Source organism: Muntiacus reevesi, chromosome 17, assembly GCF_963930625.1.
Source record: "Muntiacus reevesi chromosome 17, mMunRee1.1, whole genome shotgun sequence".
Lineage (NCBI taxonomy): Eukaryota > Metazoa > Chordata > Mammalia > Artiodactyla > Cervidae > Muntiacus > Muntiacus reevesi.
In genome coordinates, this window is record NC_089265.1 from 12,519,609 (window position 1) to 12,547,536 (window position 27,928).

The 27,928-nt window shown below is 35.5% G+C and overlaps 1 non-coding gene across 1 annotated transcript; it reads right to left on the minus strand.

Moving 5' to 3' along the window:
• Positions 1 to 19,251: 19,251 nt before the first annotated feature.
• Positions 19,252 to 19,385, minus strand: LOC136148818 (U4 spliceosomal RNA). Its single transcript, XR_010659582.1, has one exon. It is a non-coding gene; the product is annotated as a U4 spliceosomal RNA (small nuclear RNA).
• Between the last annotated feature and the right edge of the window lie 8,543 nt (positions 19,386 to 27,928).

A 27,928-nucleotide genomic window follows, 5' to 3' on the forward strand; every position in this document is an offset into this window, starting at 1 on the left:
ATTGTTTGCAGACTTTTTGATTATGGCCTTTCTGACTGATGTGAGGTGGTATCTCATTTTAGTTTTGATTTGCATTTCTCTAATAATGAGTGATGTTGAGCATTTTTTCATGTGTTTGTTACTCATCTGGATGTCTTCTTTGGAGAAATGTCTGTTTAGGTCTTCATTCTCACTTTTTGAGTGGATTTTTTGTTTCTGATATTGCGTTTTATGAGTTGCTTGTATATTTTGGAAATTAATTTTTTGTTGTTGATGATACTTGTTTTTGACTTGCTTTTATGAGTCTTCTAATTCTGAAGGAATGAAAGCATCAGATATACAAAATTATATGAGCCACAAGATTATCATTTATGCCCAGAGATTTCATTTTCATTATTCATTGTTATGGTTGTCTTGCTGCCAGTGTGGGCAAGGGCAAGGGTTGAATGACTATATTTAATCATTGAATTGGGCTTGGTTTTGCTTTGGTTGCTATAATATCTGGTGAGCCATTATTAAAATTCTTCCAGCAGTAGGTTGCTATTATCTTGTGCACATGATGGGGCCTGAAGCTCTGAAGGGTATATGTCATTATGCTTGTTGCACTTTTAACATTTAGCAATCTCAGTACACCTGTGTCACAGACAGGCTGTCTTTACATTCTTGCTGCGCTTCCAGCCATAGAACACCACAGCTTATAACTAGCTCAAAATTCATGTTGGAGGCAGGAAGATAACTCATGGCACCCATGAGCCAGCCTCTGAGTCAAACTCAGACTAGGGAGTCCTCAGCACTCCCTTTCATTCACTTGGAAGCCAGACTATGCCTTTTATCTATATTAGGTTTTCTCAAGAAAAGATTTAATGCCTGTCCTCAGTGGTAGCAAGTCTCTGCTTTGTAGCATTAAAAGTACCTTACCCTACACGGGGGGCTTTCCTGATGACTCAGACAGTAAAGAATTCACCTGCAGTGCAAGAGACCCAGATTCAATCCCTGATCAGCAAGATCCCCTGGAGAATGGAATGCCTACCCATTCCAGTATTCTTGCCTGGGAAATCCCATGGACAGAGGAACCTGGCAGGATACAATCCATGGGGTCGCAAAGAGTCAGACATGACTGAGTGACTAACACTTTTTACCCTCCACATGTGTGAACAATTTTGCTTTTCTTTCATTAGGAGCCCTGTATCTTTGCCTGAGACCACTGGATGGAGGTCACTGGTCTCCACAGCAGTAGTCATCTCTGCATCCTTTACTCTAGGATCCTTGACCCCCAAATATTTCCATCCTTCTGATGAGATGGAAGCATCTTACTTCTCCACTTCCTTCCATAATTAGCATTCCTTTTGCTGCACAAGGTCAAGATCAAGGGAGGGTACCATGGAATTTCTTGAGTTTCCCTAAAGTTTGGTGTGTTTTCTTCTACCTGTCCCTCTGAAACAGTGGACTTTTGCCTGCTTTTATGGTACCAGACGCTTGCCTAGCCCTCCCTCAGCCACTTATGATTTTCCATTCCTTGTAGAGAAGTAAATGTTCATGTAATTGTATATCGTGCATATTGATTTCCTTTATTTCAATAATGATGAGTTGAATTGGATTATTATTTTCAATTTAAGTGTCTTGCAATTCTGATGTTTTTATATCTCTTAAGTTCCACTTTGTCATTTCAGCACTAAATCGAGTGTAGATAGTCATCAGTTATGTGAATAAAGTATTTTGATTGAGAATAAAGGTGCTGGTGTATTTCTTAGCACCATAATGTAAAAGCCCATCTAGCCTTAACAAGAAATGGCTCCTCAAGTATTCCCATTCAACAAAATACCATTCTTAATGCTGATTATTACATTCCTAGGTTACTGTAATAATTACCTCCCGCATCTTCCTTATTTCACATTCTCTTCCTTCAAAACATTTCCTTAAGAAGTACTTTGACTGAGTAGTCTATCTTGAACAATGGTGGACCATATTTTCCTCACAGACTCATCAGAGTCAATCCTGCCTAAATTCTAAGTAATTTCTTAGAATTTCCTTTCAAATCCAAGTAGAGGTTAAAGTTTTCCAAAAAATCTCTCTTATGCAGCAGTAAGAACTTACATCATTTCCTGTCTTTTTTGCTCAAGCTCATTAATGTATTCTGATTTGAAAACACTCAAATACTTATGTTTTTTTCAATCTGAGTATAAAATATTTTAATCTGAAAACAGTACCCTAAATTAGAAACACCTTCTTCTAGAGACCCTTAAATATTTTACGTAACTTGTGTTTATCCACAATCTAGCATGAGAAGAACACCATCATTATCATCATAACCTGATAATTCTGCTTGTGCTAGAAACAATGGTAAATAGTTATTGAGGAACTACTATACACCAGACACCATGATTCATTTGATATACTTCACATTGTAAGAACTGAATAACTAGGTACTATTATTTTCCTATCCCTATTTTACAGTTAAGCATATTGGGTCTTAGAGATATAAAGTAATTGGCCCAAATAGCACAGGGAATACTGGAATTCTGAAATTCTCACCATGCTGGGCATATGACAGGAAAATCAATTCTTGTGAAATGGTTTAACAAGTCATCTTAGGTGTCAGACACACTTTCCGGTACCGGGCTCAACTTCAATATAACTCTGAGATTGTGCTCAAGGCGGGATACAGTTTTCTGTATCATTTGCTTCACCTTATAATGCTTTATTGAAAATGATATTTTGAAATTTCAAGTCAGATACTTCAGCGAATTAAATTTCTTTTTCATGATTATAAATTTGTGTTGAAGATAAAAATGTTAAATAATATCTCTAATTAGATTAAAAAATAATTCTGATCTTTAGTTAACATAACAAAAGAGGCCATGCATTTTCCTTTCTTTTCCTCACTTTTACTCTCTTGCTCTCTCTTTTTTTAATATTTCTAGGTTCTTTTAAAAGAATTCTATGTGAAAGTTAAAGTGTTAGTTGCTCAGTTGGTTCTGAGGTTTGGGATCAATGGACTGTACCCCACCAGGCTCCTCTGTCCATGGGATTCTCCAGGCAAGAGTACTGGAGTGGGTTACCATTCCCTTCTCTAGGGAAATTCTTAACCCAGGGATCAAACATGGGTCACCTGAATTGCAGGCAGATTCTTTACCATCTGAGCCACTAGGGAAACCCTTTTTAGAATTCTGTTAAGTATCGACTGTTTTTAGAATTCTATAGGTATGGACAATTTTTGGATCTCAGTAAATACATGAGTCTGAGAATTAAACCAAATATACAAAGGAAGTGCTTCACTTAGGATGACAATTTTTTATTACAATTAGGGATGAAGATAGTGAACTGCAGCTTGTACTTGTCTAAGGCTCCATAAGCAGGAAAGGTTCCACTTAGAATTTCTGCTCTGCACTCAGGAATCTCAGCCACCTGTGTCCACTGGAATCCTTCAGAGCCTGACCAAACACAGATCCATCTGAAGAGAAGCTGTGAAGGTTATAGCTTTGCCAAATATGCTTAAAGCCCTTCAGTGTTTCTCCATTTTCCCCAGATGTTTTCTCTCAAATAGAATTATTTATTAGAACGTATTGCTTGAGGAAAACAAATATCAAGATCTTCTGGTAAATATTTTTTAAGAGAGAAACTTTATTTCATGTTTAATTTATTTAGCTAATACTGTAGCTAACACTTCATGCCCAACACATATTTTTTAATCTTCTAAAAGTAGGAGAACCAGTTATCTCTTGGGTAGCTTAGCTTAGAAAAAAATTAAAAAGAAATAATCCCCAAAAGAAGTTTGGGGATCTTGTCATTAATGTCATTCTGTCATTAAATCAGGTTTCTACAGCACCTCATGAAATGCACATGTAAGCTAAGCTTAGATGCCTTATATGAAGTTCTTAATTACTATTAGAAAAAAAAAATAATGGCTATCAGATAAGGAAGTCTAGTCAGCATTATTTAAATTAAATTCTATTATTTCTGTCTCATTTCCTTCACTATTTCACATATATGAGCTATATAGCAATGTGGTGTTGGTTTGCAAAATGGTGATTTTGCACACTTTGTTAGTAAAATAAGAATATAATGATAATGATAATCAAAATTGGCTAGTTTTATAATTTTTTTCCAGACAAATCTCATTGAAAATGGGAATGGTTTATAGCTTTCCTTTACTCTACACTGGGAAATCTTGAATGACCTCATCTGAAAGTAGAGCTCTTGAAATTTTAAGTATATGCAAGCATATGAAATAGCATCACCACTCTATAAAATATATTCTATTTTTTTGTTAACTGTGCACTTTTAATCTGGTAAAATAAACCTAAAATAAAATGCATTTCTTTAAACATTTTTAAAATGCTGTTCTCTCGAAACATCCCACCCTCGTCTTCATCCATGGCTGATTCATGTCAATGTATGACAAAAAGCACTACAATATTGTAAAGTAATTAGACTCCAACTAATGAAAATAAATGGGAATAAAATGTATAGTTCTGTGGCATTCTTAATATTCTTAATATTCACATTGTTGTGCAACTATCACCACCATCCAGCTCCAAAACTTTTTTAATTTTCCAGCTAGAACTCTGTCCATTAAACACTGACTCCTCATTCACTCCTTCCCCCAGCTCTTGGTTACCACCATTCTGTTTTCTGTCTGTATACATTTGATTACATTAAGTGACTCATGTGATATGATACAATATTTTATGACTGGCTTATTTCACTTAGCACACTGTCTTCAAATTCCATCCATATTGTAGCATGTGCCACTTTTTTTAAGGTTACATAATATTCCATTGCATGTATATACCACATTTTATATATCTATTTATCTGTCCATAAACACTTGAGTTGCTTCAGATCTTTGACAGTGCACATGAATGCACAAACATAGATACATCTCCCCACTTTTAATATAAAGTGAATTGTACATTTTAAAACTGTATCAAAATAAAAAAGCACAACGTTACTAAAATATTAGAAAGTAGGTTACAGGGGAAAAGAAGAGGAATTGAAACAAGTCAATAATCAGTGTAAGAGAATTTCAAGACATGTAGGGAAAGAATATCAACATACAATTTAAAAGTGGTTAAAGAGACACGTGCACCCCAATGTTCATCGCAGCACTGTTTATAATAGCCAGGACATGGAAGCAACCTAGATGCCCATCAGCAGATGAACGGATAAGGAAGCTGTGGTACATATACACCATGGAATATTACTCAGCCGTTAAAAAGAATTCATTTGAATCAGTTCTAATGAGATGGATGAAACTGGAGCCCATTATACAGAGTGAAGTAAGCCAGAAAGATAAAGAACATTACAGCATACTAGCACATATATATGGAATTTAGAAAGATGGTAATGATAACCCTGTATGCAAAACAGAAAAAGAGACACAGAAGTACAGAACAGACTTTTGAACTCTGTGGGAGAAGGTGAGGGTGAGATGTTTCGAAAGAACAGCATGTATATTATCTGTGGTGAAACAGACCACCAGCCCAGGTGGGATGCATGAGTCAAGTGCTCGGGCATGGTGGGCTGGGAAGACCCAGAGGAATCGGGTGTAGAGGGAGGTGGGATGGGGGACCGGGATGGGGAATACGTGTAACTCTATGGCTGATTCATATCAATGTATGACAAAACCCACTGAAAAATAAAAAATTTAAAAAACAAAAAGCAGAGACGTTACTTTTCCAAAAAAATAATAAATAAATAAAAGTGGTTAAAGCAGCATATAGGTAATTTTCAGATGTAGTAATACCTGCCTATGAGCTGGTATTTCTGTTCCTTTATTATTCTAGTTTTCTAAAGGTATATGCAATTTTACAGTTTTGTAATATTGCTTATAAGCTGAAATGTGACTTTTGTTTGAATATATTATCCTTGAGAGCCAGAAGAGTGTTACTGAGGACAATTATAACTTAATATATGATAGCAGTCTCCTAGACTTAGAAGAAAAAAAAATAGTTATTTTTGAGACTCAATTATATCATCCAGTTAAATTGTCATTTAAAAATACTTGCAATCAACAATAAGATAGTTAATTAAAAAAACCATAAATAACATTTGCAATTGTGTGAAAATGTGCAGTGTAAAGGATAAATCTGAAAAATATGGGAAACATCTGTATACTAAAGTCTACAAAATATTGCTTAAAGAAACTAGAATCATTTAAGCATATGGAGTCATAGGTATGAGACGCAATATGAAGATGTCTAATATTCTAAAATCAATCTATAATGATAACCATCAAAATCCTAGATATTTTGGGGGAAGAAACACTTTATTATTCTAAAATTCACAAAGAAATGCAAAGGACCTAGTATCTAGAATGCCAAATCATTTTCAAAGAGATCAAATCAGGTGACTTAATACCACCTGATTTTAAGACTTATTATAATGTTATAGCAATGTTAGTGTAGTGGCAGATTAAAGATAGAAAACAGATTAAAGGAGAAGTATAAATAATTCAGAAATATACCTACAGGCACTGATTTTCAACAAAGGTTCAAGGCAGTCCATGACATAAGAATCATATTTTGAACAAATGACGCTGAAACATCTAGATACCCATATACAAGTGAATAGGAGAGTATTTTAAAGGGGAACTGGGAAGCTTTTGTTTATATTTTGTATTTCTTCTTGAGTCTGCCTTGGGAGGTTGTACTAGGTAATTATTTCTAGACATTTATGGAAGTGCAAAGCCTTTGAAGTGATGGACATGTTCATTATCTTATTCATAGAGTGATTATTTAATGAGTTTATACATTGCAATTTTCATCTCGTTGTACACTTCACATATGAGCAATGTGTTAGCATGATATGGCAATTACACATAAACAAAGCTATAAAATTCCTCGTGAAATTCATTTCATATCCATCTTACTATATTTAAATAAAAACACATATAAAATACAACAAAGTGTTTAATTTATAAAGTAAAAAAACAAGTAAAAATATATAGGGCAGAGATATAAGTAGTATTTTTTTCAGTGCATGCTAAACTTGTCTTACTATTGAGGGGTATTTGTATGTGTAGCAGTTAAACAATGAGAATTTTTGTTTGGTATAGAAGAAAATGATTTCTAGTCAATGGGACAGATAACTCCCAAGGATTATGGCTTCTGGTCCTACTGGTCACAGATCATATTTAAAACTAACCTGAAAATCTTATCTTAGAACTGACTGTAAACAACTAATTCTTAAGTGTCCCTTGGAATGATTTTAACATGTTCCTGGAACCCTCATCACGTAGTACATTTAATATTATTTTTAATATGTTCTTACTTTATATTTTGACCAAAGTCATGATTTTATCTCTTTGGAAATGATACTTTAGCAAATAAAATAATTAAATAATACAAGAAATTAGATAATAAAATAAATATTTTATTTTGTAATGTTTCAACTATAGGGTGACTCTTGGGTTCTCCAGGTGGTGCTAGCAGTAAAGAACCTGCCTGCCAATGCAAGAAGCAAGAGACATGGGCTCCATCCCTGGGTCAGGAAGATCCCCTGGAGAAGGACATGGCAACCCATTTCAGTATTCTTGCCTGGAGCATCCCATGGAGAGAGGGGTCTGGCAGGCTATAGCCTATAGAGTTACACTGAGTCGAACATGACTGAAGCAACTTATCATGTACACAGGTGACCTCTAGTATACAGTTAAATTCAAATTTCTCTCAAGATAGTAAGTGCATAATGAATTACATTAATAGCAAAAAAATGACTCTTGAAGTGTTAAAAACTGTTGTAGAGCTAGGGTCCCATGCTGTGCTCTTTTTGCATAAAATATCCAAGGAAGTTTTCTTTGATCATTATTCATATCTGTGGCATACTAGATAGTACCCAATACTTTAGAAATAAATACATCATTAGACAGCAGTACAATAAAAAAGCCTAGATGCATGAATCTATTATTTTGTCTGAATTTTAATCAGTATGAGGAACAGTACTTTTATATTCTATTATACTGCCAAATTGCAATGCAATTACCATCCACTTTACACTTTGGAATGCCAGTTTCAAATTTCCAACTTTCAGCAGATTTTCAGATATGAGTTCAACTATAGTTTCTTACCATCAGCCACATTCCTATCAATTTATAAACCATTTTTTTTATTTGCACACATTGTTTTCAGTAAAACATCACTTTCTCATGTTTTAACAAGGATCTTTAGCTTCATGCATTTGCTACTAAAAGGGAGATGTTAATTTGAATTAAATTATTCTCAGATAACTTATGATGGAAAAAAAAGTTTTCTCTTTTATCCTAACATTTATAATTTTTATTGAAGGAGTTTATTTATTCAAGCCAGTGTAGTCTGGTGTTTAAAAGTATAAGCTATGAAATAAGACATGTGTCAAATCTATTATAATTCCAAAAAAATCTAAAATTTATTCTATTACATATTTAAATTTGTGTAGTTTACGATAATGGTAGCTACCAGACAAGTAATGAAATTTAAATAAAAATAAATTGTCCTTTCTAGTAATATGGCTAATTAGATAACTTGAAAACTATCTCAAATAAAATAAAAATATTGAATTTTGTATATATAATTACATATATATAAATATTGCACATTATTGACTATGTCAAAGCCTTTGACTGTGTGGATCACAAAAAACTGTAGAAAATTCTTCAAGAGGTGGGAATACCAGACCACCTGACCTACCTCCTGAGAAATCTGTAAGCAGGTCAAGAAGCAACAGTTAGAACTGGACATGGAACAACAGACTGGTTCTAAATCAGAAAAGGAGTATGTCAAGGCTGTATATTGTCACCCTGCTTATTTAAATTATATTCAGAGTACATCATGCATAATGCTGGGCTAGATGAATCCCAAACTGGAATCAAGATTGCCAGGAGAAATATCAATAACCTCAGATAAGCAGATGACACCACCCTTATGGCAGAAAGCGAAGAAGAACTAAAGAGCCTCTTGATGAAAGTGAAAGAGGAGAGTGAAAAAGTAGGCTTAAAACTCAATATTCAGAAAACTAAGATCATGGCATCTGGTCCCATCACTTCATGGCAAAAGGATGGGAATCAATGGGAACACTGAGAGACTTTATTTTGGGAGGCTCCAAAATCACTGCAGATGGTGACTGCAGCCATGAAATTAAAAGACACTTGCTCCTTGGAAGAAAATCTATGACAAACTTAGACAGCATTTTAAAAAGCAGAGATATTACTTTGCCAACAAAGGTCCAACTATTCAAAGCTATGTTTATTCCAGTAGTCATGTATGGATGTGAGAGTTGGACCAAAAAGAAAGCTGAGTGCCAAAGAATTGATGCTTTTGAAGTGTAGTGTTGGAGAAGACTCTTGAGAGTCCCTTGGACTGCAAAGAGATCAAACCAGTTAATCCTAAAGGAAATCCGTCCTGAATATTCATTGGAAGGAATGGGCTGAAGGTGAAACTCCAATACTTTGGCCACCTGACTGGAAGAACTGACTCACTGGAAAAGATCCTGATGCTGGGAAAGATTGAAGGCAGGAGAAGGGGATGACAGAGAATAAGATGATTGGATGGCACCACCAACTCGATGAACATGAGTTTGAGCACGCTTCAGGATTTGGGGCTGGATGCAAGCCTGGCATGCTGCAGTCCATGGGGTCACAAAGAGTCAGATATGACTGAGTGACTGAACTAAACCAAATTGAAATAATATACACATATACACATATGTAGAATATATATACATATATACTTCCCAAGTATCTCTAGTAGTAAAGAACCCTCCTGTCAATTCAGGAGACACAAAAGACACATGTTGGGAAGATCCCCTATAGGAGGGCATGGCAGCGTACTCCAGTATTATTGCCTGGAAAATCCCGTGGACAGAAAAACCTGGTGGGCTACAGTCCATAGGGTCGCAAAGAGTCAGACACAGCTAAAATGACTTAGCATGCAGCACACATGCATGTATAATAATGTTTTTGCATCTATAATAATATTGTGAAGCTGGTATCAAATTAAGCCATCTATAGGTCCCAATACAAAGTCACAGAAAGCCTTGGTAGTAAGCAAGCCCTCTACATACTTTTGAGGAAATCTTGGGCTTCTCCTTTCCTCATTGTCTGGGGAGTTGAGAACAGTATATTTGTAAGGTTTCCCCCAAGTGAACTGTTTAATATTGATGGATTAAGAGAAACTAATAAATCTTCTAGTGGTTTCAAGAGACTTGAACATAAATTGTAAAACTATGTCATTTAGGATGAACTGATATGCCCACAGGCCATTTGCTCAGTGTTGATCAGCAAGAGAGGTTGGGAAGCTAGGCCAAGTCGAGAGAAAAGGCAGAGTGGAATCTCCTACAGTCTCCTGAGGCTCAGATAAAAAACAAGCAAACAAAAAAACCTGAAGGAGGAGACCTGCTTCAAGCACATAGCTGGTTTTCCACTCAAGAAATCTGGCAGATTTTGAAAAGAAGTGGTCAGGAGTCTGGAGTGTTGTACTGAATATTTGAAGGGCAAAATTATGTTTCTCACAGTTTTTAGGCCTGAAAAGAAGTAAACCTATAAACTCTTAATTAATACCTGGGCAAATCACAATCTAGAAAAGTGAAGCAGAAGCTCATTAGTCTCCTAAAATGTCAAACAAACACAACAAAACTCAATGCCTAAGTATTATAAGGGTGTTATTTACTATCTCCAAGCCTCCCTGGCGGTTGATCAGGGGGTCTTTCATACAAGACTTGTAAAGTTCACCTTACAGTCTAACGTGTCTAGATATAAAGAGGCAAGAAACTATCCCTGACAAGTAAGAGGAAATAAAAACGATAGAAGCAGACCCAGAAATGACTCACAGGCTATATTTGGAAGACAAAGACTTTAAAATGACTATAATCAATATGTTCAATCAGAATTCATAAAAATGGACAACGAAATGAATACACTGATCAGTTCAAAAGAGAATTTACTTGTATAAAAAGAGTCAAACAGATAACTTGAAAAAGAGACAAAGAACTGTGTCTGACCCAGATAGGTAAATTGATATTAGGTTTGACCTCCTTCTCTAAACAACTAGAAAAACCAAAGAAAATATTCATTTTTAAACATTGAACAGCTGGAATTCTAAGGGCCTCCCAAGTTCTCCCTAAAGGACATTTCCCAGACTTCAACACAAGGAGAGATAAACCAAGCTGAAAAAGACCATTTCATTAAGATGAAGAAAAGGAGTTTGGAGTTTCAAAAATCTGAGTTAGCTGGATTTCCAGGGAATACTAAAGAAGAGATGCATATAGACAGAAAGGCCAGAAATCTACATCGGTTCCCCTTGAGAATGTTACTGAATAGTCAATGTGATGTCTAGAGAAAAACATTACACAGCTTCACAAAGGACTACTCAAAACCTGTAAACTGAGCAGTTTGTGAATTGTTCCCAGGGCTGAGAATCTTTTAAGCACTAATCAATACCAAACATTATGCTAGAACTAAGAACTATGAAACAATTAATATTTATCATCTTCTTAATAAATATTCACATGCTCATCAAACTGCAGATAATGGTGTTGTGGAAATTTTTAAAGATACTTTCATATGAAGTCCAATTAAGCCCCCCCCCCCATTAGAATATGTGGGCCATACAGACATAGAGTTTGTCTTATTTCTTTGCTAAAATGTGAAAGTGGCTCAGTCATGTCTGACTCTTTGAGACCCTGTGGACTCTACAGTCCATGAAATGCTCCAAACCAGAATACTGGAGTGAGTAGCCATAGTTCCCTTCTACAGGGCATGTTCCCAACCCAGGGATCAAAGCCAGGTCTCCCACATTGCAGGAGGATTCTTTACCAGCTGAGCCATCAGGGAAGCTCCTTTCTTTGCTGAGTCACCAATGAATTCAATATTGCTCTGTACAGAGTATCACTGAGAAGTTATTTGTTATGTGAAGTGCAAATAATTGTGCTGTTATTTGATATACATATTCAATTCTGCCCTGTAATATTATGGGCTGCCTCGCCTAGTCTCCATTTTCAACCTTAGGAATTTTCAACTTTTTAAAATAACATTCTCACAAAAATTGACTTACCCAGGTCATATAGATATTTATTAAAAACCAGGGTTCAAATTTATATCTCCTGAAACTTTACCTAGAAATGTTTCACTACATTACACATTCAGTGCCATTGTTGTTTAGTGCTAAGTCGTGTCTGACTCTTTTGTGACCCCATGGACTCTAGCCCATCAAGTTCATCTGTCCATGAATTTCTCAGACAAGAATACTAGAGTGGGTTGTCATTTTCTCCTCCAGGGGATCTTCCCAGTCCATGGATCAAACCCACATCTCCTTCATGGGCAGGCGTATTCTTAACCACTGAGACAGTAAGGAAGCCCACGTTATAATTTTATACTAGATTGCAATTTGTGTACATTTATCAATAAGCACAAACCATTGGTTCACCTAATAAACACACCCAAATCAAGATGGTGCTTTTCAACCTATCAATATAAAGGGACCCTTGGATAGCCCCTTCAGAAAGAAAAAAAAAAAAAAATTACACAGCTGTATATGATGATGATTGACTAAAACTTTTTCATTTTTCCACATATTTTATAGAAGTAAACATGATTTTCTTCTCAACTTGCCTGTATAAATGTTTGTTCCATTACTGAGTAACCAAAACTTGCTTATGTTTTATATGGTAGGCATGTTTGCTTTTTTACTTAACAAGTAAATTACTGTTAATAATGCTTCCGCAATTAAGATATCAGCCAATATTTTTTCTATTTGTTATTCATTAAGAAAGCACATATGATAAACTTAATTTCAAAAATTATAAAATGTGTAGATTTTTTCAACAAATCATTACAAATGCTATAGTCTGGTCTATATTGATAAATGAAATTTTCATTTTTGATAGCTAAATTAATTCAAATATTAAAAAAATATCTTAACAACATTTGTAAGTTAAAAAATGTCAAATTAAAATTTGATTGCTGGGTTGCACTGTATTTAGTTGCTCAGTCCTGTCCAACTCTGCGATCCCATGGACTGTAGCCCTCCAGGGTCTATCCATGGGGATTCTCTATGCAAGAATACTGGGAGTGAGTTGTGATCACTCCTTTAGGGGATCTTCCCAACCCAGGGACTGAACCCAGGTCTCCCACATCGCAGGCAAATTCTTTACAGTCTGAGCCATCAACAAAGCTCTAAAATTTGATTAGCTGCATTTAAACAAATTATATAATCAAATCTGAGGACTTCCATACATATTGCTGCTAAAATGACTTTAAGACACATGTGCACACCAGTAACCTAGGTAAAAGCATTGGACACAGTTGACATAACTTATCTCTGACATGTGTGGGTGGCTCTGTGTCATTTTAGGCACTCACATTCCCTTTCCCTGATGACACTTTCTCCAGTTTACTGCTCAAATATCTTTCAAGATTTTCTTTTCTCTTACTTTTTATTTTTCCTTTTTAAAAGTTATTGTTTAAGATTGCGATATTGTTCACCTGGCTTTTTGCAATAAGCACACCATTATTGTTTTTTACCTTTGATATATTATTTAATAATTTAATATCTGTACAATTACCATTGTTATCTTTTTACAATTTATTATGTTGCATCTGTACACATCTTTCAAAAGTCTTCTACTTTCTAAAGAAAGGAAATCCAGACTTCTGAGTCATGCAAACCAGGTACATCAGATGTTATTTCTGCCTACTCTCCTATTCTTTGTTTATTATACCTACTCTACCCTTTCTGTACAGTTTTTCTGGATTTCTTAGGATAGATTATTTTATCTCTCAAGGCATGATTTTTTAGCTAAGTGTAAAAACTAGTGACCTGAGGTGCTTGTTTGTATTTCTCTTTTCTCCAGTACACTGAGAATCATTGAAGATTAACACGATATGTTGTTTATTTATGCCTCAAAATGCATTTAATGAACAGACTATAGTAAATACTCTGTGAAAGTGTTTTTGATTAATTAATGTAAGAACATATATGTAAAAAAGTTTGAGCATATGTGCATAACATACAAGATCTAAACTTATTTTCACATAATTTTAAAAATAAAAGTGTATAGAGCAAGCATTAAGCTAAATAGAATCACCCAAGTAAATACTTTTGTTTCATCAGTGTTTTTGTGGCATTTTTTATAAGACATTGAACTGAAACAATAGTAAATTTTCAAATCATCTCACCAATTTATGATATCATTAAATATAGAAAAGCCATGTAAATCTTATTCTTAGACAATATTGATTTTTCAATGTTTTCATCAAATATTAAGTATTCTTGAATTCTTCACTCTGCCAGCATTCTCAACATAAGACATTCTCCTCAGAGCATCTTATCTTTAGAAATTGTAAACAGGCCACCAATTATGCACATAATATGTACTGAAGAAAGCTCATTTTCTTGTATCTTAACAAGTGATTCAGCAAAAGATTGATTATTCTGAGCAATTTCAAGGCTATAACCAGCCCTAATGTCTTTAAAATGAAGTAATTGGAAATTCAGCAACATTTAATTTGGTGATAAGACAATTTAATTTAGAACTTCCTGACTTCTGTGTCTTTAAAATTTCAATAGTCTCAGTAGTGAACTAGCAAACTTGGTTTTCTAATAGAGGATAATATTAAAAAAAAAAAGAAAATAAATATCAAGTTCAAGTTAACAGAAGGGAATTCTGTGCATGTGCTTCTCATTTTGCACAAGTTCCCCAAGCTGGAAATTCCCTATCTTCCTATTTACAAAAGGCATACAAATACTTAATTAAGATAAAGTAACCTGAATACATAGTTGCCCTTTAAAAAGGTTTCATCTCATGTAAAATATTTTCAGAGATTATATAAATATATTACATTTTAGATATAAATATGTATGTGAATCTGCTCTATAAGTTTTATAGATTTTTAATATTTAATAAACCTCTTATTTTAGAAATGCTTTTTATTTGCAGAAAATTTTCAAGGATGGTTCGGACAGTTCCCATAACCTGATCCAGTCTGAGAATGCACCAAGGGATGCCAGCTTCACTAAATCTGGTGTTAGTTCTTTCTAAAGTAGGGCTGCCAGAGGTAGTCACAAAACTTGACTTGCTAATAGTGATGGGGATGATAGGTCCCCAGAGTACTAGAGGTCAAATGGAAGCCCTTAACTGCCTGAAGCCACAGTGCCATATTTACCATAGTAACGACAAGCTTACAGGTGCTGCCATGAGAATGCACCTGCAGAGAGTTCTAGAGACGGTTAATGTGAACACAGTGATGTTACTAGGGCAAAATACATGAAGCAAGTAAAGATGCTGCTTAATATCTGCAGCTAGAAGAAAGCATGAATTTAAGAGCAAAATGTTTAAGGCAACTTCTCTTTTAATAAGTCACAGTACTTCCTTAGCCTGAGCCAGCATTCAGCTACAAAAATTATTGATTGAAAAGGTAGTCAGCTCCCAAGAGAAATGACCCCACAACACTGCAGCAAGTATATCTTATGATGATTATTCCAGCCTTGCACCCAAATAAATCTGTAGCCATTTATTTCATCATATTTATTATTTAGACAGGGAAACACTAGGACATTTCAAGAATGTTGCATGGTGTGTCTGCATTGATATTGACAACCAGAGGTCTGAAGCATCAGTCCCATATCCTCTTAGAGTAGGAGCATACAGGGGCCTAATTAATACATGGAGTCCCAGATAAAGTTCACTGGTTCAATGATTCGCCCATTTGTAGTTTTCCTAGGCCCCGAATGTGTAGTCCTTACACTGAGTCCTTGACGAGTTGTGTAAGAGCTGTTATAGTGAGAAGGCCAAGTAGAAGCCTCTGGATCTATTCTTCTCACCCGCCTAGAGAATAAATGTCATACTGCATCTCAGAGTGGAAGAAAATGAAGATGGTGGTCATAAGTTCCACCTTTAAAGATCTGAATGATGTAAGAATGGCTGTTCTTATGTTTACATTTAATGGACATGTCTGATTTCTGCTGACATGAGAAGGATCCAGGAGGATGATTATGCCACCAGTGGCAATCCACATCAGAGCAATCCTACAGAACACGTGTGTTGCTGCTCAGATTAATAAGACCTCAGGTATATGATATATGGCCATTGATATGACAAATGTATTGCTTTCTATTTAGAAGAGAGAATCAGAAACGTATCATTTGTGTTGAATGGACGTCAGTATTTACTCACAGTTTTGAACTAGGTTTATGCTAACTCTCTTAGCCTCTGTCATAATATAGCCACAAGACATCTAGACCACTTAAATATCCTGAAGAATACCCTAATATCACATGAATGTAATATGCCAAGAAAATCATGTTTATTGACTGGGATTAAGCCAGAGGTACCTTAGTATGCTAGATGCCATGATGGTAGACGTTGTTATTCAGTTGCTAAGTCGTGTCTGACTCTTTATAAACCCACGGACTGCAGCATGCCAGGCTTCCCTGGCCCTCACCATCTCCTGGAGTTTGCCTATGTTTCTGTCCATTGAATCGGCGATGGCATTCAACCATCTCATCCTGTGTCATCCTCTTCTCCTCCAGTCGTCAATGTTTCCCAGCATCAGGATCTTGTCCAATCATTTGCTGTTTGCATCAAGTGTCCAAATTATTAGAGCTTCAGCTTCAGGATCAGTCCTATCAATGAGTATCCAGGGTTCATTTCCTTTAAAAACTGACTGGTTTGTTCTCCTTGCTGTCCAAGGGACTCTCAAGAGTCTTCTCCAGCACCACAGTTCAAAAGCATCATTTCTTCGGCGCTTAACCTTCTCTATGGTCCAGTTCTCACATATGTACATGACTGAGAGGGTAACAGGCAGGAAGGCCAGGGGTCTCCAAACAGAGGAAATAGGCTGCAAATGCCAGACATTCTTATCTCTCTTAAGGGGCAGGAGGAAACAAACCAGCGATATTTTTTTCTTCTCTATACAAATTTAAAAGGAGGTTTCTCTTAAAATTTTGTGTTGCCTTGACACCTGGTTTCACCTGAAGCTAACTATTCTTAAACCTTGAGTTAACCAATACATTTTTTTATGGAAATGTTTGTCTTAAGATATGTCAATTTACCCCAGACTCTGTAAGTTCCACCAAATGGCCTAACCTACTTACTCAGATATTGTTTCCCTAATCTATGTAAACGAAACTATTTGTTTGGTAATCTACCCTTCTACAAGATTCAAATCAATCGTTTTATGGCCAGGGATGAATTATCTGGTGCCATTCTAAATTCTAAGACATTCCTTTCTTTTCATTAACAGACTGTGTGTGACTATATAACTTACAGCTAAAGACTAGGAGGTGGGTATTCTTTCTGCCCCCTTCTGATGCCTATGTCAGAAGCTTTCTCTATCTCCTTTATACTTTAATAAAACTTTATTACACAAAAGCTCTGAGAGATCCAGCCTCGTCTCTGGCCCCGGATTGAATTCGTCTCCTCGGGAGGCCAAGAATCCCAGCGTCTTATCGTTCGGCAACAACCTTTTCATGACTACTGGAAAGACCATAGCCTTGACTATACAGACCTTTGTCAGCCGCAAATTGGGTAATAAACCCTTCGGTTTCAGGCACTTGCCACATTAACCAAAATTTTAGGTATTTGGTGGTTTGGAGTGTAATAGAACAACTCCTCCAAAGTTAAAAAAAAAAGAAAAAAAAAGAAAAAAGACTGCATCCCTAAGTTTCTACATGTTGGATTGCACATGACATAGTCTTTTCAGTAAAGACTTAGTGTGAAAATTTCCATGTTCTTACACTTACAACAGAGTGAATCTTAATCTTACCTAGCAAATAATATATTTGTCATTCAGCTCTCCTACTTTGACTATCCATATAAATAGATACAACACTAAAAGTATATCAAATGTCCTTGATTTGATTATGGATGTTATTTTTATGATTTTAGGTTGTTTTATTCAAAAATTAAAATTTGCTTACTCTGACATTTGTTGGCCTGATTGTCATAGAAATTTTTGCAATTTGTTAGAATCTCATTGTGTTTGGATTAGCAAGGACATAGATATCATCATTTACTGCTTTTCTGATTAATTTAACCAATGGAACTGTTATTTCCAAGGGAAATATTTTCCAGTCATTATGGAAAATAGATTAAAGGAGATTTGTTCTTAGCAAAGCAAGGGTGGTAATTAGTTTATCTCTGGGGACTTGGATATCTCTGGGCCATCTGAGAGCTCAGATCCTGATGAAGTACAGTGATGCCTTTTTTTTTTTAAATGAAGAAATCTTCTTCATAAGAACAGCATAATAGATACCGGCAGAGCTAGATATGGAGGCTGAATTCTTGCTTCTTAATTCTAGTGTTTACATTATATCAGACTTGACAGGTATTCATGATTTCACAATGATAAAAGTTTGAGGGAAAAGTATTTCTAATATATATTTCAAGATAATTAATTTTACAATGATTCATGGCTATAACTGGACTTACCAGGTGGCACTAGTGATAAAGATCCTGCCTGCCAATGCAGGAAACATAAGAGATGCAGGTTCAATCCCTGGGTCGGGAAGATCCCCTGGAGGAGGGCATGGAAATGCATTCCAGTATTCTTGCCTGGGGAATCCCATGGACAGATAAGCCTGGCAGGCTACAGTCCATAGGGTCACAAAGAGTCAGACATGACTGAAGTTACTGAAAACACAAACCTATACACCCCATGGCTATAAATATCCTTTCACACTTGTGGTTCTCATTCCTATAAATGTTTCCTAATACAGCAATCAGCTCCATAAAAATCATTTCCACTGGTATTTATTCTACTGAAATATAATTATCTTTTACTTTCCTGTCATTATCTACAATATAACATTAAAAACATGACAACTACTGCTTTTTATTTTACCTAACATAGAAATTGGAGAAGAATTAGAACACAAATATTTGTTTAATCAGTTAATTAATCTTGTCATTTCTGCCATTTCTTTTTGCCTTATATAAATAGAAGATATACTGACAAGAAAAGCAATAGCTATTTCTTAGCTTTTTTTTACCTCAATATTTGAAAAATTTAAAAGAAATAATAATTTTATAGAGACTCAATTTTCTATGTCAGTTAATCTGTCCTTCTATCCCATTCATCCCATGACCCAAGCTCCATTTTCAGACAGTTTTCAAAGGGTACAATGACTTGTGTGTCCATTTTCAGAACAAATTCTGAGCAATGATGAGGCAAAGCTATTTTGCATATTCATAATGGCAATTGAAAGAACACAAAAGCTGTATATAAAAATTAGTTATTAAGCAGATTTATCTTAAATTTGATAGCCAAAAAAGAAAAGATGAAGTCTTGTTACTGCTTGTATATTAAGATTTAGGCATGTATAATTAGGCTTGTATATTAAGATTTAGGCATGTGTTTTGTATTTGTATATGTATATTAGCAATGATCGCGCCTCAGATAAACCTCATTGGCTACGATACTGCCACTGCGCAAAGCTGTATTTGTATATGTATAAATAGTAGCTTATAATGTACATGTATAAGACTAGGTAAAAATATTGTGTTGTAAAATATACAAACATAATTAAAAGGTATAAAAATGTGGATTATCACTGGTCCAAAAGTTGATTTCATTAAATCTTGAATAATTTCAGCTATGGCCATCACAGAAAGACATGGCTGATATCATCCTAATCATACCAGGGATCCAAGTATCGTCTCCTATAAGATAGTTACTTTTCTTGCTCTCTCAAAGATTTTTGTTCATGATCAGAGAATGTATGAATTACCTTTGTGGTTATATAAAATGCATTTAAAATTAAGAATCCTTTACTCGGTACTTCTTGCCAATAAATCAGTTCTATTTTTCTCTCATAGGTATATGTTTGGGGTTGTTTGGAAAGAAATGTTTTTGCTGAAAATTCAAATTCATGCAGATTATAACATGGATAGAGAATAGTTTTGTATAGAATTCTGACCTAATCTATTTCTTGCCCTTGGGACAATGGAGTCCCATGGTCCTTAAAAAGATTATTTTGAGCTAAGCAAAACTTTTTTCCAAAATAGCTATCATTCTAGCACTAAATTTCAATATGGATAGCAGAACTATCCTTTTCATACCTCATCCCTAACATCGAAAGCAAGGATTAGCTATGAAAACTTAAACATGCTTTCAATTATTAGTATTTCAAGCATAAACACCCATTGCTGGGATACATGTGACCATAGCCATCTTACCCTGTTGCCTCTGTCTTGTCCTTTCAACTCTAAATTAGCCATCAGGAAGTAGCCCTTTGGCATCACTTTGGAAAATCCAAGTATGCCATGACGGACAGCATTCAATTCCATAACCTGTAAATGTGTGACCTTCTCTCTTTGCATTTTTTGGATTTCTGGTGCTCACTTTTCTGTGAGGATGGTGTCTGCTTCCTTATGTCCTGAGGTTGTCTTTATTTTCAGAATTCAACACAGTGTGCACTCACTTTAGAGGTTTTTCTGTGAAAGCCACGGTGTGAGTTTTAGTCTGGTGTATCCATTTGGTGGATAAAGTAGAGGCACTGCTAACTGTTCTGCTTTCTTTGAATTTCACTTTGCTCCTTAGGCTTCCTTTTCATTTATCTCCTTTCACTTTTCAGGTACTTTTATTTTGTCCCCCATTTTATGGAAGAAGATTTTCCATTTTCTTTAAGCTTTGGTATCAAGGGACACCAGGTTTGTCATTAGGAAATTTACCACTTGCAAATTTGTCTATATAAACCTAGAGAGGTGCTCTGCCAAACAGAGTCCGTCAGGGTATTGAAGTCTTCCCTCCTGTGAACTGAAAGGGAGATGGAAGAGCAAACCAGGAAAACAATGACAAAACACTTCCTACCACAGGGGTACAGACCATTATCTTGAGGTCCTCCTCTAATACCTTACACAGTGCTCTGACAGCTACAGTTCTGCCTCAGCAGTTTAGAAATTCTTGAGGATTTGCTTCTCTGTTTAGAGTCTAATTCTGTATCTTCTTATACCTTGTTGCATTTCATTAAGCTTCTTCCTTTGTGCGACTACTGGAGTGTCCTCATGTCACCCAATTCTATTTGTGAACCATGAGGATTTGATTTTTTAAACACCCTTCCTCTGACAACTTGATCTTCTTAGAACTTTCACAAACCCCTTTCTATAAATGTGGGCTTCCTTGGTGGCTCAGATGGTAAAGAATCTGCTTGCAGTGTAGGAGACCCAGGTTTGATTCCTGGGTCAGAAGAATCTCCTGGAGAAGGATATGGCTACCACTCCAGCAGTTTTGCCTGGAGAATCCTGTGGACAGAGGATCCTAGTGGGCTATAGTCTATGGGGTCCCAGAGAGTTGGATACAACTGAACGACTAACACTTTCACTTTTCTGTAAATATTAGATTTCCAACTTTTATAAGTTGTTCACACCTCTTTATAGAATTCTGGGCAACTACATTGGATGGCTTAATAAATATTCATTTAGTTATTTACATATCATATTTGAACTACGTAGATATCTCTGAAAAATTCTCTTACAATCCTGACTTTGTTTCATAGTTCTAAATATTCTTACCCTTAAAACTTCAGAATACCCATCAATACCCATTTTTCTCTCTAGATATGATACTCGAAATTTCCTTCTTCTCCTTTGGGGTTTAAATCACCATATCAGATATATACAATATCTTTATTCATTTCCACATATGCAAGTTATGTTTCCCTTGACTGTATTGCCAGCAAGACACATAGTACTCATCTTCAGGATTTTCTCCGTGAGCATAGAATGCTGTTTAAATTCTTAGAGAAGGATTCTGAGATTTCACTGAGCATTCCCATTTCTATTGGAGATTTTGTAGATGCTTGAACTGTATTGCATTATTTAAATTTCCCAGAAATGTTAAAAAAGATATATAGTATTATTTCTTTATCTACAGTGCCAGAATTTAGATATAAGGAAGGTGTATTCATTTGATGTGAGCTGAAGTGAAATGTTAGTCACTCAATAATTTCTGACTCTCTGTGACCCCATGGACTGTAACCCACCAGGCTCCTCTGTCCATAGAATTCTCCAGACAAAAATTCTGAAATGGGTTGCCATTCCCTTCTCCAGGGGATCTTCCTGACCTAGGGATCGAACCCAAGCCTCCTGCCTTGCAAGTGGATTCTTTACCATCTGAGCCACAGGGAAGGCCATTCGTTTCCTAGGTGTGCCATAGCAAAAAACCACAGACTGGGGGGCTTAAAGAAGAGGATGTATTTTCCTTGAAGTTGAAGAGGCTAGAAGTCTGGGGTCAAAGCGTAGGCAGGGTTACTGCCCTGAGTACACCAACTTTAGTTTATGAGTGGCCATCTTTTCCTTGGGGCCTTCACAGGGTCTTTCACCTTGTATCCGTGCACAAATCTCTTCTTATAAGGACTCCACTCACAGTGGATGATGGTCCACCCTAAGGACTTTATTTTACTTTTCTAAAGACTTTATTTCTATTAAAAATGGTCATATTCTAGAGTTGGGGAGGTTAGGACTTCAGTATATGAATTGCCCTGGGAGGAGAGAGGCAATTCAGACCACAGCAGGAGATCAAATTTCTTCAGCAAGCTGTCAGAGACGCGATGGTAGAGCCACGCCGAGTGTCAGTTCCTTGCAATAGTCTCTTGGTGATCACTAACATACAGGTTAGGGGGGTTTCGCTTCATTAAAAGAAAAGAAAACTATCAATTATTCCCTAGCACATATGCCAAATAGTTAGTAACAGTTTCTTCCTTAGCACATGCAGTTTATACTTTTCCACACAAAAAAGGCTAAAACAAAAGCACTATCTGTTTGTTTGCTTTGAATATGCCTTCCAAAATAGGCCAATTCTTGAGATGATTTGCTTTGTTGTATTCTGACTCTGAAGTAGAATTTATGTAATCGTGCAGATCTCAATCAGTTTATAATTCAGCTAAAACAATGTTTATTTTTACTATGACATGACCATTTGCTTATTTGTTGTTTAGTTGCTAAGTCATGTTCAAGTCTTTGCCACCCTATGGACTACAGCCCTCCAGGCTTCTTCTATCAGTGGAATTTCCCAGGCAAGAAAACTGAAGTGGATTACCATTACCTTCTCCAGGGAATCTCCAGACCCATGGATCAAATCCGCATCTCCTGCGTTGGCAAGCAGATTCTTATCACTGTGCTTTCTTCAGGGAAGACCTTCATTTGTTTACTGTGTATGCTTATGCTTGTGTATTGAATCTCTCAGTCATGTTCAGCTCTTTCTTCCTCATGGACTATAGCCCAGCAGTTTCCTCTGTCCATGCGATTTCTTTTACGCAAGAATACTGGAGTGGGTTGCCATTTCCTTCCCCAGGGGAATCTTCCTGACCCAGCGATTGAAACTACATGTCCTGCATGGACAGGCAAACTCTTTACCACTGAGCCACCAAGGAAGCCAATCAAAACTTCATGTTTAGATTGTAAACTGTAGCAGGCCTTGGGCACATTATAACTGCTTATGTGCATTTAAAAAAATAAATTTGTTGTCACACTGGGTGGATTGGGGCCCGTGGTGGTTTAGTCGCTAAGTCATGTCTAACTCTTGTGACCCCATGGACTGTAGTCTGCCAGACTCCTCTGTCCGTGGGATTCTTCAGGAAAGAATACTGAGTGGGTTGCCATTTCCTTCTCCAGGAGATCTTTCCCATTCAGGAATTGAATCTGGGTCTCCTGCATTGCAGGCAAAGTCTTTACCAACTGGGGAATCCCTAGGATTTGGGCTCATTTGTCTAAGTTACCATCATCTGACAACCACTAGGACTTTATCGATGGGTGGTTTCAAGAACTGTAGAGGGCCTAAGATTTTACTTTACCTACAAGAAAATATATTAACTTGACAGTTTCATAATATACTGACAAGAGACATGAGATTCCCAGGTCTAAGACAAAGATTTTTATTACTCACTGCAGAGCAAAAAGCATAAGCCTTGTATTCATGGTGGCTTGCCATGTCTCCTTAGTGCTATAGCAGAGACTTAAATGAAAATATGTGGATACCCCATACACAGTGCATTTGTGTGAGAGCTAAAGAATCTAATGCAGCCTATGGACATTTGATAATATGCTTTAATAAACCTGCTTGATCTTTACCCTGGAGGGAGCCCTTTGCTCTGGAAAGTATTAATAACACTATTTCTGTCATCCAGGTTTTCACTACTCAATTGTTCTTGAAAAGACAACGTGAAAGAAAAGTTGTCAGTGCCTCTGCTTGTTAAGATGTGCATAAATGTAAGGGAAACATGGAGAATTGTGTCCCAAAATGGAAAAGCTTAAATTAATAAAAGATACCTTGTAACTGCTTATCGACAGTCTTGCATCATCTAGTATTTACCCACTCTGAGAAAATTTGGTCCAAAAAAGTAAATAGCTTATCCTTCCTCTAGTGCTGCTTTTAGGCCAGGTTTGAATGATCGAAAACTAAGCTATTTCTGAAGTATTCCACCAAAAACATTGTATGTTACAGCGTTAGTAAGTGCTGTAAAAAGTATGTTTTATTCATGCACATCCCTGTGTAAAAAGCAAATAGGAATTTTCTCCGTTTTCAAAATTCATGTTTGTAGTAGAATGCATCATTTAGTTCAGCTGTTCTTATGAAAAGTAATATTTGGATAAGGTCATATGTGAATCATTTTTGTTCTAATAGTCTTCTTAAGTTTTTTTAGAGCATGGTATCTGTTTAGGAAGTACCTTCCTTATTGTGTCTATTTAACAATAAGCTAGAATTTGTAACTAATTAGATATTTGGGCAAGAAAGCTACTATTTTCCCTTTTTCTGTGTGCACATGCTCTAATTTCATGTTGATTTCATAATGGGGTGTATGTATGCCACCCAATTAGATGCTTTCAACAGAACGGTCTTTTACTTAAAGCTTCTGAGGTCAGCAGTGTAATTGATGTAATTTTGTTGACCTAAAAAGCCAGCTAATGGGACAGTGATGAAGGATGCAATATTTCATTATTGGATGAAATTGCTTGAGGCTGGAAAAACTATAGCTTTTTGGTTTTGTTTTTCATTTGTTTGTTTTGGGAGGATTTTAATATTAATGGGAGAAATTTGTAGTATTCACTGCTGGTCTGTAGTAACATTTGTGCTTTTTTTCAAGTTGTAATTAATAAGTCTCACTTCTTTATCTGCTTTCAATTCAACTAGACATTAACATTATGTATTGACCGAGCTGTATGTCAACATGTTCTGTCAACAACTATATGTTTGTTTTTATTTATTTAATGTGAAAGTGGTTCATTCTGGATACCACATTTTTCTGAAGGTAACTCAACAATGCTTCCAAATATTTCCTCTGTTCCTTATTATTTTATATAGCAATTTATAGAAAAAAAGATCACAAACATGTCCTCATAAATGTATTACACATTAATATAGGTTATTTGGTTTCATAAATCTAAATCTCATGCAAAGGAAAATAAATAATTTAAAATTCCCTAATTTTGTTGAGGGTTCAAGTTATTTTATTTTATTTTTAATTATTGAGAGTCAATCTGACACTATAGCTTTGATCTAAAATCTGCTGGGTTACCAAGAATCAAAAATGTTACAGCTTTTATGTGTTTTATCACATAGATTTTTATCACTTTAACATGATAATGGGTCATTCTGCACTCAAACAGTGCCAAAGCATGACATTTTTACAGTCCCCATTACCTCTGCAGTACACTTAAATTTGATTTATACTTACTGTTTTATGGCATGTTTGTCCTTATGAGGCACTGAACAATGAGATAAAGACTATTAATGTAATTGGCTTTCAGAATAAGTAAATATCTTGGTTGTCATAGTCTAGATATGCAATGCTGATAGCAACAGCAAAAATACCAGGTTGCATAGGGAGAGAAAAGCATCACTTGCTTCTTCAAAATGTAAAATACAGAGGCTAACATACAGAAACAACTGGGAAAAGAGTAAATGGATGAGGGTAAACAGTACTTTTAAGAGAAAAAAGGAGAATATAAAATGGAATTATATGAATTACAGGATTATGTGTATATAATATATGTAGGATATATATGCATATGAGAAAAATCAAGAAATTACAACCATAAATTATTTGAAAATATTTTGTTGTACAGTTTCTCAGTCATGTCTGACTCTTTGTGACCCCATGAACTGCAGCACGCCAGGCTTCCCGGTCCTTTACCACATCCCTGGAGTTTGCTCAAACCTATGTCCATTGAGTTGGTGATGCCATCCAACCATCTCATCCTCTGTCATCCCCTTCTCCTCCTTCCCTCAATCTTTCCCAGCATCAGGGTCTTTTCCAATGAGTTGGCTCTTTGCATCAGGTGGACAAGGAATTGGAGCTTCCAGCTTCAGCATCAGTCCTTCCAGTGAATATTCAGGGTCAGTTTCCTTTGGGATTGACTGGTTTGTTCTTGCTGTCCAAGGGACTCTCAAGAGTCTTCACTACCACAGTTTGAAAGCATTAATTCTTCAGCACTCAGACCTCTTTAGGGTCCATCTCTCACATCTGTACATGCCTACTGGAAATATCGTACCTTTGACTATACAGATCTTGGTCAACAAAGTAATGTCTCTGCTTTTTAATATGCAGTCTATGTTTGTCATAGCTTTATTTCCAAGTAACAAGTGTCTTTTGAAATATGTAGGAATAAGAATAATTTTATTTTAAAATATTTAGGAATTAAAATAATCTGAGTGGCAGTTGCCAGTGAAATGGAAGATGAGAATAGTTTTATCTAGAAGAAAAAAAAATAAGCCATGTCTTTTAAACCATTTTTTGTACTATAGCACCCTTCTTCTTTCATTGTTTCCCTGCTTGGTATGAATTTCCCTATCTCCTGGATTTTTTTATCCTTACATTGCACATTGGCAAACATCAAGGTGATCTATATATTATTGTCTTATACTTAACTGAAATACTCATAGTTGGAACTTCTGTTTTTCCAGGTGGATTGCATGTAAGCTTCGTTTCTTGTAATTAATTGTTAAGGTTTATTTTTCATTCTTTCAGCTTAACTAATAATCATTGAATTAAATTTAATTAATTCATATGCTTAGGTATCTAATAGTTATTTGTGAACAATATTTAGAACTACTAGGAGAACAGAATCTTTGCATTTGGAATGTGCACTTGACCCATCTGGTCAAGAATCGATGACAGAGAAAAGTGAAAACATAAAATGAGTTATAGTAAACTAAGGAAAAATTTATCATTGGTTTCCATTTTAACATTGATTTCAACATAACAGTTGAAATATTTTTTTATTTTTATATCATAATCTATGGTAAAAGACATAATATATATGTGAATATCTTTTTGTTTAAGTATAGTATATTGTGAAGAGCCCCATTTCCTTGATGAATGTATTATGGATTTAATAATATCATAGATATAGTTGTAGGTATGCATAAGTATATATCTGTATGTATATATATAAACACACTACCCCAAGTCTGTGTCAACACAGACCTAGTATTTAGATAGATAGGTAAAGGGATAAATTTAAATCTATAACCTTATCTATAACTATCAGCATATGTCTATAAATATATAGAAAGAAAGAGTCAGATGGATAGAAAAAGAGATGGAGAGACAGACCTAGATATATAGAGTTGTGTAGATATAGATCTGTGTGGATATAAATATATGTTTTAATTTGCATATATTTTATGTATGTGATTATATAATTAGCTTTCCAAATAAGACCAACCCCATGCATATAAAAACATATCTAATTTGCTCACTACTGCATGTAAGTACTTAGCATGTTGCCTCTGATACATTAACAGTCAATGGACACCTGATACCTGAGTAAATGAATGAATGATTAAATATTCACATGTATGATTGACAGAATATGAAACAGCTTTAGGAAAAAAAACAAAAACAGAAACCACTATTTATTACACCTTTCAGATCCTCTAAATGGAAATTCTCATTTAAACAACTTATTTTAGGAATTAGAACTCAACCACATGTGCATGTGTGTGAATATGTGTATGCTAGTGTATGTGTATGTATGTATG